At 41.4% G+C, this 12601-nt stretch overlaps 1 protein-coding gene across 6 annotated transcripts in view; it reads right to left on the bottom strand.

Annotated features, from left to right (window-relative positions):
• KIF13A (kinesin family member 13A) overlaps positions 1-12601 on the bottom strand; it is a 390994-nt gene that overhangs the window by 132023 nt on the left and 246370 nt on the right. The gene's annotated exons all lie outside the window — the stretch shown is intronic.

The raw sequence follows: 12601 nt of genomic DNA on the forward strand, positions 1-12601 counted from the left end.
TGCTGAGTTGCAAAAAATACAGATGTCTTTTTTTTAATTTATTTATTTTTATACAGTCACACATTTGTCTAACTCAATCTTCTGCTAAAAACTAGGTGATAACTCCTGGTGTCCCATTTAAAATATAAAAATACCTACATGTATCTGCCAAGAAATGACATGCATCAAAACTAATTATAGCAATGAAGCTGGTCAGCATTAAATTAAAAAAAAAACAGAGCTATGGGGGCCTAGTTATCAAGCCGTCAACCTCAAATACGCTGGAACTCCGCAGCGTATTTGTGGCGCGGCTGATTCGCCTTAGTTATCAAAGGCTCGAGACCGGCAAAAGTAGAATTTTGTGACGTAAACTTCGATCCGCCGGACTCAGTCCGACACAGATCGATTCTTACGTCACTCCAGATGTTCCGCACACAAGTGCGGCACAATCTCACTACTTTTGCTAGTTATCAAAAAACTAGCAGGTACGCTCGGCACTTTTACGGCCCAGCGTACCTGGTTTTCCAAGCGCCAGCCTGGAGGCGGCGGATCCCATAGGAATCAATGGGAGTCTGACCATAGCGAAAGTTCATGTTCGCTGCTGACAGACATCCCATTGATTCCTATGGGAGCTGTCTACACCTAACACCCTAACATGTACCCCGAGTCTAAACACCGCTAATCTGACCCCCCCTACACCGCCGCAACTAAATAAAGTTATTACCCCCTAAACCGCCGCTCCCGGAGCCCACCGCAAGCTACTCTATACATATTAACCCCTAAACCGCCGCTCCCGGAGCCCACCGCAACTATAATAAATGTATTAACCCCTAACCCGCCGCTCCCTGAACCCGCCGCAACCTATATTAAATGTATTAACCCCTATCCTGCCCCCCTACACCGTCGCCACCTATAATACATTTATTAACCCCTAATCTGCCCCCCCTACACCGTCGCCACCTATAATAAATTTATTAACCCCTATCCTGCCCCCCACTACGCCGCCGCCACTGTAATAAAATTATTAACCCCTAAACCTAAGTCTAACCCTAAGCCTAACGCCCCCCTAACTTAAATATTAATTAAATAAATCTAAATAAATTAACTCTTATTAACTAAATGAATCCTATTTAAAACTAAATACTTACCTTTAAAATAAACCCTAATATAGCTACAATATAAATAATAATTATATTCTAGCTATCTTAGGATTTATATTTATTTTACAGGTAACTTTGTATTTATTTTAGCTAGTTAGAATAGTTATTAAATAGTTATTAACTATTTAATAACTACCTAGCTAAAAGAAATACAAAATTACCTGTAAAATAAATCCTAACCTAAGTTACAATTAAACCTAATACTACACTATCATTAAATTAACTAAATAAACTACATACAAATAACTACAATTAAATACAATTACATAAACTAACTAAAGTACAAAAAATAAAAAAAGCTAAGTTACAAAAAATAAAAAAATAAGTTACAAACATGTTAAAAATATTACAACAATTTTAAGCTACTTACACCTAATCTAAGCCCCCTAATAAAATAACAAACCCCCCCAAAATAAAAAAATTCCCTACCCTATTCTAAATTAAATAAATTTCAAAGCTCTTTTACCTTACCAGCCCTTAAAAGGGCCATTTGTGGGGGCATGCCCCAAAAAGTTCAGCTCTTTTGCCTGTAAAAGAAAAATACAACCCCCCCCAACATTAAAACCCACCACCCACATACCCCTAATCTAACCCAAACCCCCCTTACAAAAACCTAACACTAATCCCCTGAAGATCATCCTACCTTGAGTCGTCTTCACTCAGCCGAGCCACCGATGGAACTGAAGAGGACATCCGGAGCGGAAGAAGTTAATCCTCCAAGCGGCGCTGAAGAAATCTTCCATCCGATGAAGTCATCATCCAGGCGGCGCTGAAGAAGTCTTCGATCCGGCCGATGTCATCTTCAAAGAGGCGCTGAAGAGGTCTTCTATCCGGGCGAAGTCATCTTCCAAGCCGGGTCTTGAATCTTCCTTCCGCCGACGCGGAACCACCTTCTTCACCGACGGACTACGACGAATGACGGCTCCTTTAAGGGACGTCATCCAAGATGGCGTCCCCTCAATTCCGATTGGCTGATAGGATTCTATCAGCCAATCGGAATTAAGGTAGGAAAAATCTGATTGGCTGATGGAATCAGCCAATCAGATTGAGCTCGCATTCTATTGGCTGTTCCGATCAGCCAATAGAATGCGAGCTCAATCTGATTGGCTGATTGGATCAGCCAATCGGATTGAACTTGAATCTGATTGGCTGATTCCATCAGCCAATCAGATTTTCCTACCTTAATTCCGATTGGCTGATAGAATCCTATCAGCCAATCGGAATTGAGGGGACGCCATCTTGGATGACGTCCCTTAAAGGAGCCGTCATTCATCGTAGTACGTCGGTGAAGAAGGTGGTTCCACGTCGGCGGAAGGAAGATTCAAGACCCGGCTTGGAAGATGACTTCGCCCGGATAGAAGACCTCTTCAGCGCCTCTTTGAAGATGACATCGGCCGGATCGAAGACTTCTTCAGCGCCGCCTGGATGATGACTTCATCGGATGGAAGATTTCTTCAGCGGCGCTTGGAGGATTAACTTCTTCCGCTCCGGATGTCCTCTTCAGTTCCATCAGTGGCTCGGCTGAGTGAAGACGACTCAAGGTAGGATGATCTTCAGGGGATTAGTGTTAGGTTTTTGTAAGGGGGGTTTGGGTTAGATTAGGGGTATGTGGGTGGTGGGTTTTAATGTTGGGGGGGGTTGTATTTTTCTTTTACAGGCAAAAGAGCTGAACTTTTTGGGGCATGCCCCCACAAATGGCCCTTTTAAGGGCTGGTAAGGTAAAAGAGCTTTGAAATTTATTTAATTTAGAATAGGGTAGGGATTTTTTTTATTTTGGGGGGGTTTGTTATTTTATTAGGGGGCTTAGATTAGGTGTAAGTAGCTTAAAATTGTTGTAATATTTTTAACATGTTTGTAACTTATTTTTTTATTTTTTGTAACTTAGCTTTTTTTATTTTTTGTACTTTAGTTAGTTTATGTAATTGTATTTAATTGTAGTTATTTGTAGGTAGTTTATTTAGTTAATTTAATGATAGTGTAGTATTAGGTTTAATTGTAACTTAGGTTAGGATTTATTTTACAGGTAATTTTGTATTTCTTTTAGCTAGGTAGTTATTAAATAGTTAATAACTATTTAATAACTATTCTAACTAGCTAAAATAAATACAAAGTTACCTGTAAAATAAATATAAATCCTAAGATAGCTTTAATATAATTATTAATTACATTGTAGCTATCTTAGGGTTTATTTTACAGGTAAGTATTTATTTTTAAATAGGAATAATTTATTAAAGTATAGTGTAGTGTTAGGTGTAATTGTAACTTAGGTTAGGATTTATTTCACAGGTACATTTCTCTTTATTTTAGCTAGGTAAGCTATTAAATAGTTAATAACTATTTAATAGTTATTGGACATGGTTAAAATAAATTGAAAGTTACCTGTAAAATAAATATAAATCCTAAGATAGCTAGAATATAATTATTATTTATATTGTAGCTATATTAGGGTTTATTTTAAAGGTAAGTATTTAATTTTAAATAGGATTCATTTAGTTAATAAGAGTTAATTTATTTAGATTTATTTAATTAATATTTAAGTTAGGGGGGCGTTAGGGTTAGGGTTAGACTTAGGTTTAGGGGTTAATAATTTTATTACAGTGGCGGCGGCGTAGTGGGGGGCAGGATAGGGGTTAATAAATTTATTATAGGTGGCTACGGTGTAGGGGGGGCAGGATAGGGGTTACTAGGTATACTGTAGGTGGCAGCGGTGTCCGGGAGCGGCGGTTTAGGGGTTAATACATTTATAAGACTTGCGGCGGGGTCTAGGAGCGGCGGTTTAGGGGTTAATACATTTATAAGAGTTGCGGCGGGGTCTAGGAGCGGTGGTTTAGGGGTTAGTAACTTTATTTAGTTGCGGGGGGCTCCGGGGGCGCCGGTATAGGGGGTAGAACAGTGTAGTTTAGTGTGAGTGCTTAGTGACAGGCTAGCAATAAAGCTGGGAAAAAGCCGAAGGGCAGCGAGATCGGATGAGTGATAACTGTCACAGTCCGCTGCTCATCGCCCCGCGGCTTTTTGACAGCTTTATTTGATAACTTAGGCGAACGTATTCAAGGTCCGCGGCGGCGAAGGTAGGCGAGCTTAGGCGGACGTATTGGGCCGGCGAAGCCAGAAAAGTAGACGGCTTGATAACTACCCCCCTAAGTCTTCCACTGCTCAGTTAGGAAAGAATTAAACATATTGCTTATTAGGGGTTAGCTTGGTTTATTTTGTAATAAAAGGATAGAAAAAAATGTTTCTTAGGGAACAAAGCTGAAATAAGCAAAACGAGACAATGCACTTTTATTTAATGATGTAGAAAGTACAATTTGTACAGCATTTTTTCTGCTAGTGGCACTAATGTGCAAGAACATGGTATAATTAAACTATTAATAACAGTGGAGTATGTGTTTAACTCGCACAGTGTCAGCTCCAGAATGGAAGAACACTAAATGTGCCTTTTTAATCATTATTAGAGAACCTAAATCCACATTGTACTTCCTCGGGGGAGTGGAAAACAATTTGCAGAGGTAAACAACAATAAAAGCAAGCAGAATAATTAATAAATGTTATTTGTATAATTAAACATTTCTCTTGGGATTTCATTTTAAGTTCTATGTCACTTTTGTACACTATTAACACAAACGGCAATAGACAAGCATACAACGTACAGTGCTGCTACAAAAAGAAAATTATGGCAAAAAAGTATTGTTTATGTCAGTATTTATCCCTCAACTGCAGAGAAGACAGTCACTTCACTTATTGTCATTTTTGAAAGTAAAACGTGAATATTCACATTTTCAAAACTACTGAACATATTGCTTTTTTATTTATGTAGTTATGTACTAATGTTTAAACAAAGGTTAAGGTTACGAGTGGAGTGGCATTTTGTGCTCCCGCTCGTGAGTTAAAGGGACAGTCAAGTCCAAATAAAACTTTCATGATTTAAATAAGGAATGTAATTTTAAATAACTTTCCAATTTACTTTTATCACCAATTTTGCTTTGTTCTCTTCGTATTCTTAGTTGAAAGCTAATTCTAGGCGGTTCATATGCCAATTTCTTAGACATTGAAAACTGCCTCTAATCTGAATGCATTTTGACCACTAGAGGGCATTAGTTCATGAGTTTCATATAGATAACATTGAGCTCATGCACATGAAGTTACCCTGGAGCCAGCACTGATTGGCTAAAATGCATGTCTGTCAAAAGAACTGAAATAAGGGGGCAGTCTGCAGAGGCTTAGATACAAGGTAATCACAGAGGTAAAAAGTTTATTTCTATAACAGTGTTGGTTATGCAAAACTAGGGAATGGGTAATAAAGGGATTATCTTTCTTTTTAAACAACAAAAATTCTGGTGTTGACTTTCCCTTTAACTACGCCACAAGCCTTTTGAAAGTAAAAAGGTTTTGCACAAGCGCTAGAAAAAAACTTTGAGTGAGGTGCTTCAGGATAAAACCCACTTTATTGAACACAATAAGCAGCATGGACACAGGTTAAAATACACACTTGCAAGTGTCAGACAAAGGGCTTGACGCGTTTTGGCTTACGCCCTCATCAGAAGCCTCAAGCGCTACCCTTACGGACGCAAAAAGCCTTAACGTCATTCCCCCATAGAAGTCAATGGAGCAAGAAAAGTTAAAAAACATAATTTATGCTTACCTGATAAATTTATTTCTCTTGTAGTGTATCCAGTCCACGGATCATCCATTACTTATGGGATATTCTCCTTCCCAACAGGAAGTTGCAAGAGGATCACCCACAGCAGAGCTGCTATATAGCTCCTCCCCTCACTGCCATATCCAGTCATTCGACCGAAACAAGACGAGAAAGGAGAAACCATAGGGTGCAGTGGTGACTGTAGTTTAATTAAAATTTAGACCTGCCTTGAAAGGACAGGGCGGGCCGTGGACTGGATACACTACAAGAGAAATAAATTTATCAGGTAAGCATAAATTATGTTTTCTCTTGTTAAGTGTATCCAGTCCACGGATCATCCATTACTTATGGGATACCAATACCAAAGCTAAAGTACACGGATGATGGGAGGGACAAGGCAGGATTAAACGGAAGGAACCACTGCCTGAAGAACCTTTCTCCCAAAAAGAGCCTCCGAAGAAGCAAAAGTATCAAATTTGTAAAATTTTGAAAAGGTGTGAAGCGAAGACCAAGTCGCAGCCTTGCAAATCTGTTCAACAGAGGCCTCATTTTAAAAGGCCCAGGTGGAAGCCACAGCTCTAGTAGAATGAGCTGTAAACCTTTCAGGGGGCTGCTGTCCAGCAGTCTCATAGGCTAAGCGAATTATGCTCCGAAGCCAAAAGGAAAGAGAGGTTGCCGAAGCTTTTTGACCTCTCCTCTGTCCAGAGTAAACGACAAACAGGGAAGATGTTTGGCGAAAATCTTTAGTAGCTTGTAAGTAAAACTTCAAGGCACGGACTACGTCCAGATTATGTAAGAGACGTTCCTTCTTCGAAGAAGGATTAGGACACAATGATGGAACAACAATCACTTGATTGATATTCTTGTTAGAAACCACCTTAGGTAAAAACCCAGGTTTGGTACGCAGAACTACCTTATCTGCATGAAAAATCAGATAAGGAGAATCACATTGTAAGGCAGATAGCTCAGAGACTCTTGGAGCTGAGGAAATAGCCATCAAAAACAGAACTTTCCAAGATAAAAGTTTAATATCAATGGAATGAAGGGGTTCAAACGGAACTCCTTGAAGAACTTTAAGAACCAAGTTTAAGCTCCACGGGGGAGCAACAGTTTTAAACACAGGCTTAATTCTAACCAAAGCCTGACAAAAAGCCTGGACGTCTGGAACTTCTGCCAGACGCTTGTGCAAAAGAATAGACAGAGCAGAAATCTGTCCTTTTAAAGAACTAGCTGATAATCCTTTGTCCAAACCCTCTTGGAGAAAGGACAATATCCTAGGAATCCTAACCTTACTCCATGAGTAATTCTTGGATTCACACCAATAAAGATATTTATGCCATATCTTATGGTAGATTTTACTGGTGACAGGCTTTCGTGCCTGTATTAAGGTATCAATGACTGACTCGGAAAAGCCACGCCTTGATAGGATCAAGCGTTCAATCTCCATGCAGTCAGTCTCAGAGAAATTAGATTTGGATGATTGAAAGGACCTTGTATTAGAAGGTCCTGCCTCAGAGGCAGAGTCCATGGTGGAAAGGATGACATGTCCACTAGGTCTGCATACCAGGTCCTGCGTGGCCACGCAGGCGCTATCAGAATCACCAATGCTCTCTCCTGCTTGATTTTGGCAATCAGTTGAGGGAGCAGAGGAAACGGTGGAAACACACAAGCCAGGTTGAAGAACCAAGGAGCTGCTAGAGCATCTATCAGTGTCGCTCCCGGGTCCCTGGACCTCGATCCGTAACAAGGAAGCTTGGCGTTCTGGCGAGACGCCATGAGATCCAGTTCTGGTTTGCCCCAACGATGGATCAGTTGAGCAAACACCTCCGGATGGAGTTCCCACTCCCCCGGATGAAAAGTCTGACGACTTAGAAAATCCGCCTCCCAGTTCTCTACGCCTGGGATGCGGATCGCTGACAGATGGCAAGAGTGAGACTCTGCCCAGCAAATTATCTTTGAGACTTCTAACATCGCTAGGGAACTCCTGGTTCCCCCTTGATGGTTGATGTAAGCCACAGTTGTGATGTTGTCCGACTGAAATCTGATGAACCTCAGGGTTGCTAACTGAGGCCAAGCTAGAAGAGCATTGAATATTGCTCTTAACTCCAGAATATTTATTGGGAGTAGTTTCTCCTCCTGAGTCCACGATCCCTGAGCCTTCAGGGAGTTCCAGACTGCGCCCCAACCTAGAAGGCTGGCATCTGTTGTTACAATCGTCCAATCTGGCCTGCGAAAGGTCATACCCATGGACAGATGGACCCGAGATAGCCACCAGAGAAGAGAATCTCTGGTCTCTTGAACCAGATTTAGTAGAGGGGACAAATCTGAGTAATCCCCATTCCACTGACTTAGCATGCATAATTGCAGCGGTCTGAGATGCAGGCGCGCAAATGGCACTATGTCCATTGCCGCTACCATTAAGCCGATTACTTCCATGCACTGAGCCACTGACGGACGTGGAATGGAATGAAGGACACGGCAACCATTTAGAAGTTTTGATAACCTGGACTCCGTCAGGTAAATTTTCATCTCTACAGAATCTATAAGAGTCCCTAGGAAGGAGACTCTTGTGAGTGGTGATAGAGAACTCTTTTCCACGTTCACTTTCCACCCATGCGACCTCAGAAATGCCAGAACTATCTCTGTATGAGACTTGGCAATTTGAAAGCTTGACGCCTGTATCAGGATGTCGTCTGGATACGGAGCCACCGCTATGCCTCGCGGTCTTAGAACCGCCAGAAGTGAGCCCAGAACCTTTGTAAAGATTCTCTGGGCTGTGGCCAACCCGAAGGGAAGAGCTACAAATTGGTAATGCCTGTCTAGAAAGGCAAACCTTAGGAACCGATGATGATCTTTGTGAATCGGTATGTGAAGGTAGGCATCCTTTAAGTCCACTGTGGTCATGTACTGACCCTCTTGGATCATGGGTAGGATGGTCCGAATAGTTTCCATTTTGAATGATGGAACTCTGAGGAATTTGTTTAAGATCTTTAGATCCAAGATTGGTCTGAAGGTTCCCTCTTTCTTGGGAACCACAAACAGATTTGAATAAAACCCCTGTCCCTGTTCCGTCCGTGGAACTGGATGGATCACTCCCATTACTAGGAGGTCTTGCACACAGCTTAGGAATGCCTCTTTCTTTATCTGGTTTTCTGATAACCTTGAAAGATGAAATCTCCCTTGTGGAGGAGAAGCTTTGAAGTCCAGAAGATATCCCTGAGATATGATCTCCAACGCCCAGGGATCCTGAACATCTCTTGCCCACGCCTGGGCGAAGAGAGAAAGTCTGCCCCCCACTAGATCCATTTCCGGATAGGGGGCCGTTCCTTCATGCTGTCTTGGGGGCAGCAGCAGGTTTTCTGGCCTGCTTGCCCTTGTTCCAGGACTGGTTAGGTTTCCAGGCCTGTCTGGAATGAGCAACAGTTCCCTCTTGTTTTGAAGCGGAGGAAGTTGATGCTGCTCCTGCCTTGAAATTTCGAAAGGCACGAAAATTAGACTGTTTGGCCTTTGATTTGGCCCTGTCCTGAGGAAGGGTATGACCCTTGCCTCCAGTAATGTCAGCAATAATTTCCTTCAAGCCAGGCCTGAATAAGGTCTGCCCCTTGAAAGGAATGTTGAGTAACTTAGACTTTGAAGTCACGTCAGCTGACCAGGATTTAAGCCATAGCGCCCTACGCGCCTGGATGGCGAATCCGGAATTCTTAGCCGTTAGTTTAGTCAAATGAACAATGGCATCAGAAACAAATGAGTTAGCTAGCTTAAGCGTTCTAAGCTTGTCAATAATTTCCTCCAATGGAGCTGTATGGATGGCCTCTTCCAGGGCCTCAAACCAGAATGCCGCCGCAGCAGTGACAGGCGCAATGCATGCAAGGGGCTGCAAAATAAAACCTTGTTGAATAAACATTTTCTTAAGGTAACCCTCTAATTTTTTATCCATTGGATCTGAAAAAGCACAACTGTCCTCAACCGGGATAGTGGTACACTTTGCTAAAGTAGAAACTGCTCCCTCCACCTTAGGGACCGTCTGCCATAAGTCCCGTGTAGTGGCGTCTATTGGAAACATTTTTCTAAATATAGGAGGTGGGGAAAAGGGCACACCGGGTCTATCCCACTCCTTGCTAATAATTTCTGTAAGCCTTTTAGGTATAGGAAAAACGTCAGTACACACCGGCACCGCATAGTATCTATCCAGCCTACACAATTTCTCTGGAATTGCAACTGTGTTACAGTCATTCAGAGCAGCTAATACCTCCCCAAGCAATACACGGAGGTTCTCAAGCTTAAATTTAAAATTAGAAATCTCTGAATCAGGTTTCCCCGAGTCAGAGATGTCACCCACAGAATGAAGCTCTCCGTCCTCATGTTCTGCATACTGTGACGCAGTATCAGACATGGCTCTTACAGCATTTGCGCGCTCTGTATCTCTCCTAACCCCAGAGCTATCACGCTTGCCTCTTAATTCAGGCAATCTAGATAATACCTCTGACAGGGTATTATTCATGATTGCAGCCATGTCCTGCAAGGTAATCGCTATGGGCGTCCCTGATGTAATTGGCGCCATATTAGCGTGTGTCCCCTGAGCGGGAGGCGAAGGGTCTGACACGTGGGGAGAGTTAGTCGGCATAACTTCCCCCTTGACAGAACCCTCTGGTGATAATTCTTTTATAGATAAAGACTGATCTTTACTGTTTAAGGTGAAATCAATACATTTAGTACACATTCTCCTATGGGGCTCCACCATGGCTTTTAAACATAATGAACAAGTATCCTCTGTTTCAGACATGTTTGTACAGACTAGCAATGAGACTAGCAAGCTTGGAAAACACTTTAAAGCAAGTTAACAAGCAATATAAAAAACGTTACTGTGCCTTTAAGAGAAACAAATTTTGACAAAATTTGAAATAACAGTGATAAAAGGCAGTTACACTAACAAAATTTTTACAGTGTATGTAACAAGTCAGCAGAGCATTGCACCCACTTGCAAATGGATGATTAACCCCTTAATAACAAAAACAGAATAATAAATGATAAAAACGTTTTTTAAACACAGTCACAACAACTGCCACAGTCTACTGTGATTGTTACCCTCCTCAAACACGACTTTGAAGCCTTTTTGAGCCCTTCAGAGATGTCCTGTATCATGCAGAGGGAAGCTGAATGTCTCTGTCAGTATTTTTAGCTGCACAGAAAAGCACTAAAATAGGCCCTTCCCACTCATATTGCAACAGTGGAAAGCTTCAGGAAACTGTTTCTAGGCAAAATTCAAGCCAGCCATGTGGAAAAAACTAGGCCCCAATAAGTTTTATCACCAAACATATATAAAAAACGATTAAACATGCCAGCAAAGATTTTAAAATACACTTTTATAAGAGTATGTATCTCTATTAATAAGCCTGATACCAGTCGCTATCACTGCATTTAAGGCTTTACTTACATTAATCCGGTATCGGCAGCATTTTCTAGCAAATTCCATCCCTAGAAAAATATTTTAGCTGCACATACCTTATTGCAGGAAAACCTGCACGCTATTCCCCCTCTGAAGTTACCTCACTCCTCAGAATATGTGAGAACAGCAAAGGATCTTAGTTACTTCTGCTAAGATCATAGAAAACGCAGGCAGATTCTTCTTCCAAATACTGCCTGAGATAAACAGTACACTCCGGTACCATTTAAAAATAACAAACTTTTGATTGAAGAAATAAACTAAGTATAAAACACCACAGTCCTCTTACGACCTCCATCTTAGTTGAGAGTTGCAAGAGAATGACTGGGTATGACAGTGAGGGGAGGAGCTATATAGCAGCTCTGCTGTGGGTGATCCTCTTGCAACTTCCTGTTGGGAAGGAGATTATCCCATAAGTAATGGATGATCCGTGGACTGGATACACTTAACAAGAGAAAAAACCCTACTTGCGTACAAAGCCGATCGCATTTTCTCAAATGCACTAAACCAACATGAAAATATTAATATTTCCCATTCCAATGTTCTTTACAAAGCAGAATATATTATATTCATCCATAAATACATTCTATAAATATCTGATGGGTTTTTGGTAAAATATATATCTATAGCTATATTTATATAGATGATTATATATAGGTATGTATACGTATGTATCTAAGGGGCCTATTTATGAAAGGCCTGTCGGACATTATCCAACATTGCGGATCATGTCCGACAGACCTCGCTGAATGCGGAGAGCAATACGCTCTCCGCATTCAGCATTGCACCAGCAGCTCTTGTGAACTGTTGGTGCAACGCCGCCCCCTGCAGATTTGCGGCCACTAGCAGGGGGGTGTCAATCAACACGATCGTATTCGATCGGGTTGAATTGCGGCGATGTCTGTCTGCCTCCTCAGAGCAGGTGGACAGGTTATGGAGCAGCGGTCTTTAGACTGCTGATTCATAACTGGTGTTTCTGGCGAGCCTGAGGGCTCGCCAGAAACACAGGGCTTCATGCTCCATACACAGCTTGATAGATAGGCCCCTAAGTGTTTATATGTGTATATATAGCTGTAAATACATATGTACACAAATATAAACATATATATATACATACACACATATACATATTAAGACATGTATATGTATGTATCTCTACTTTAAAGCCCTTTGCTTGCCTTTGCACCTGAGATCTCATATCCGTGAGTCCTTATATCTTTTTTGTGCAATTTTTTTTTAAATATTTTTTTATTAGATAGTGTTATATTGAGTGTAACTTTATGTTTCAATGTATTTTATGACACTTTTTTGTCTCGCATAACAGTTAACCAGAGCTCTGCGGTCACTGTAATCATTTTAGTGTAAACTGCGATTGCACTCACG

Source organism: Bombina bombina, chromosome 5, assembly GCF_027579735.1.
Source record: "Bombina bombina isolate aBomBom1 chromosome 5, aBomBom1.pri, whole genome shotgun sequence".
Taxonomy (NCBI): domain Eukaryota; kingdom Metazoa; phylum Chordata; class Amphibia; order Anura; family Bombinatoridae; genus Bombina; species Bombina bombina.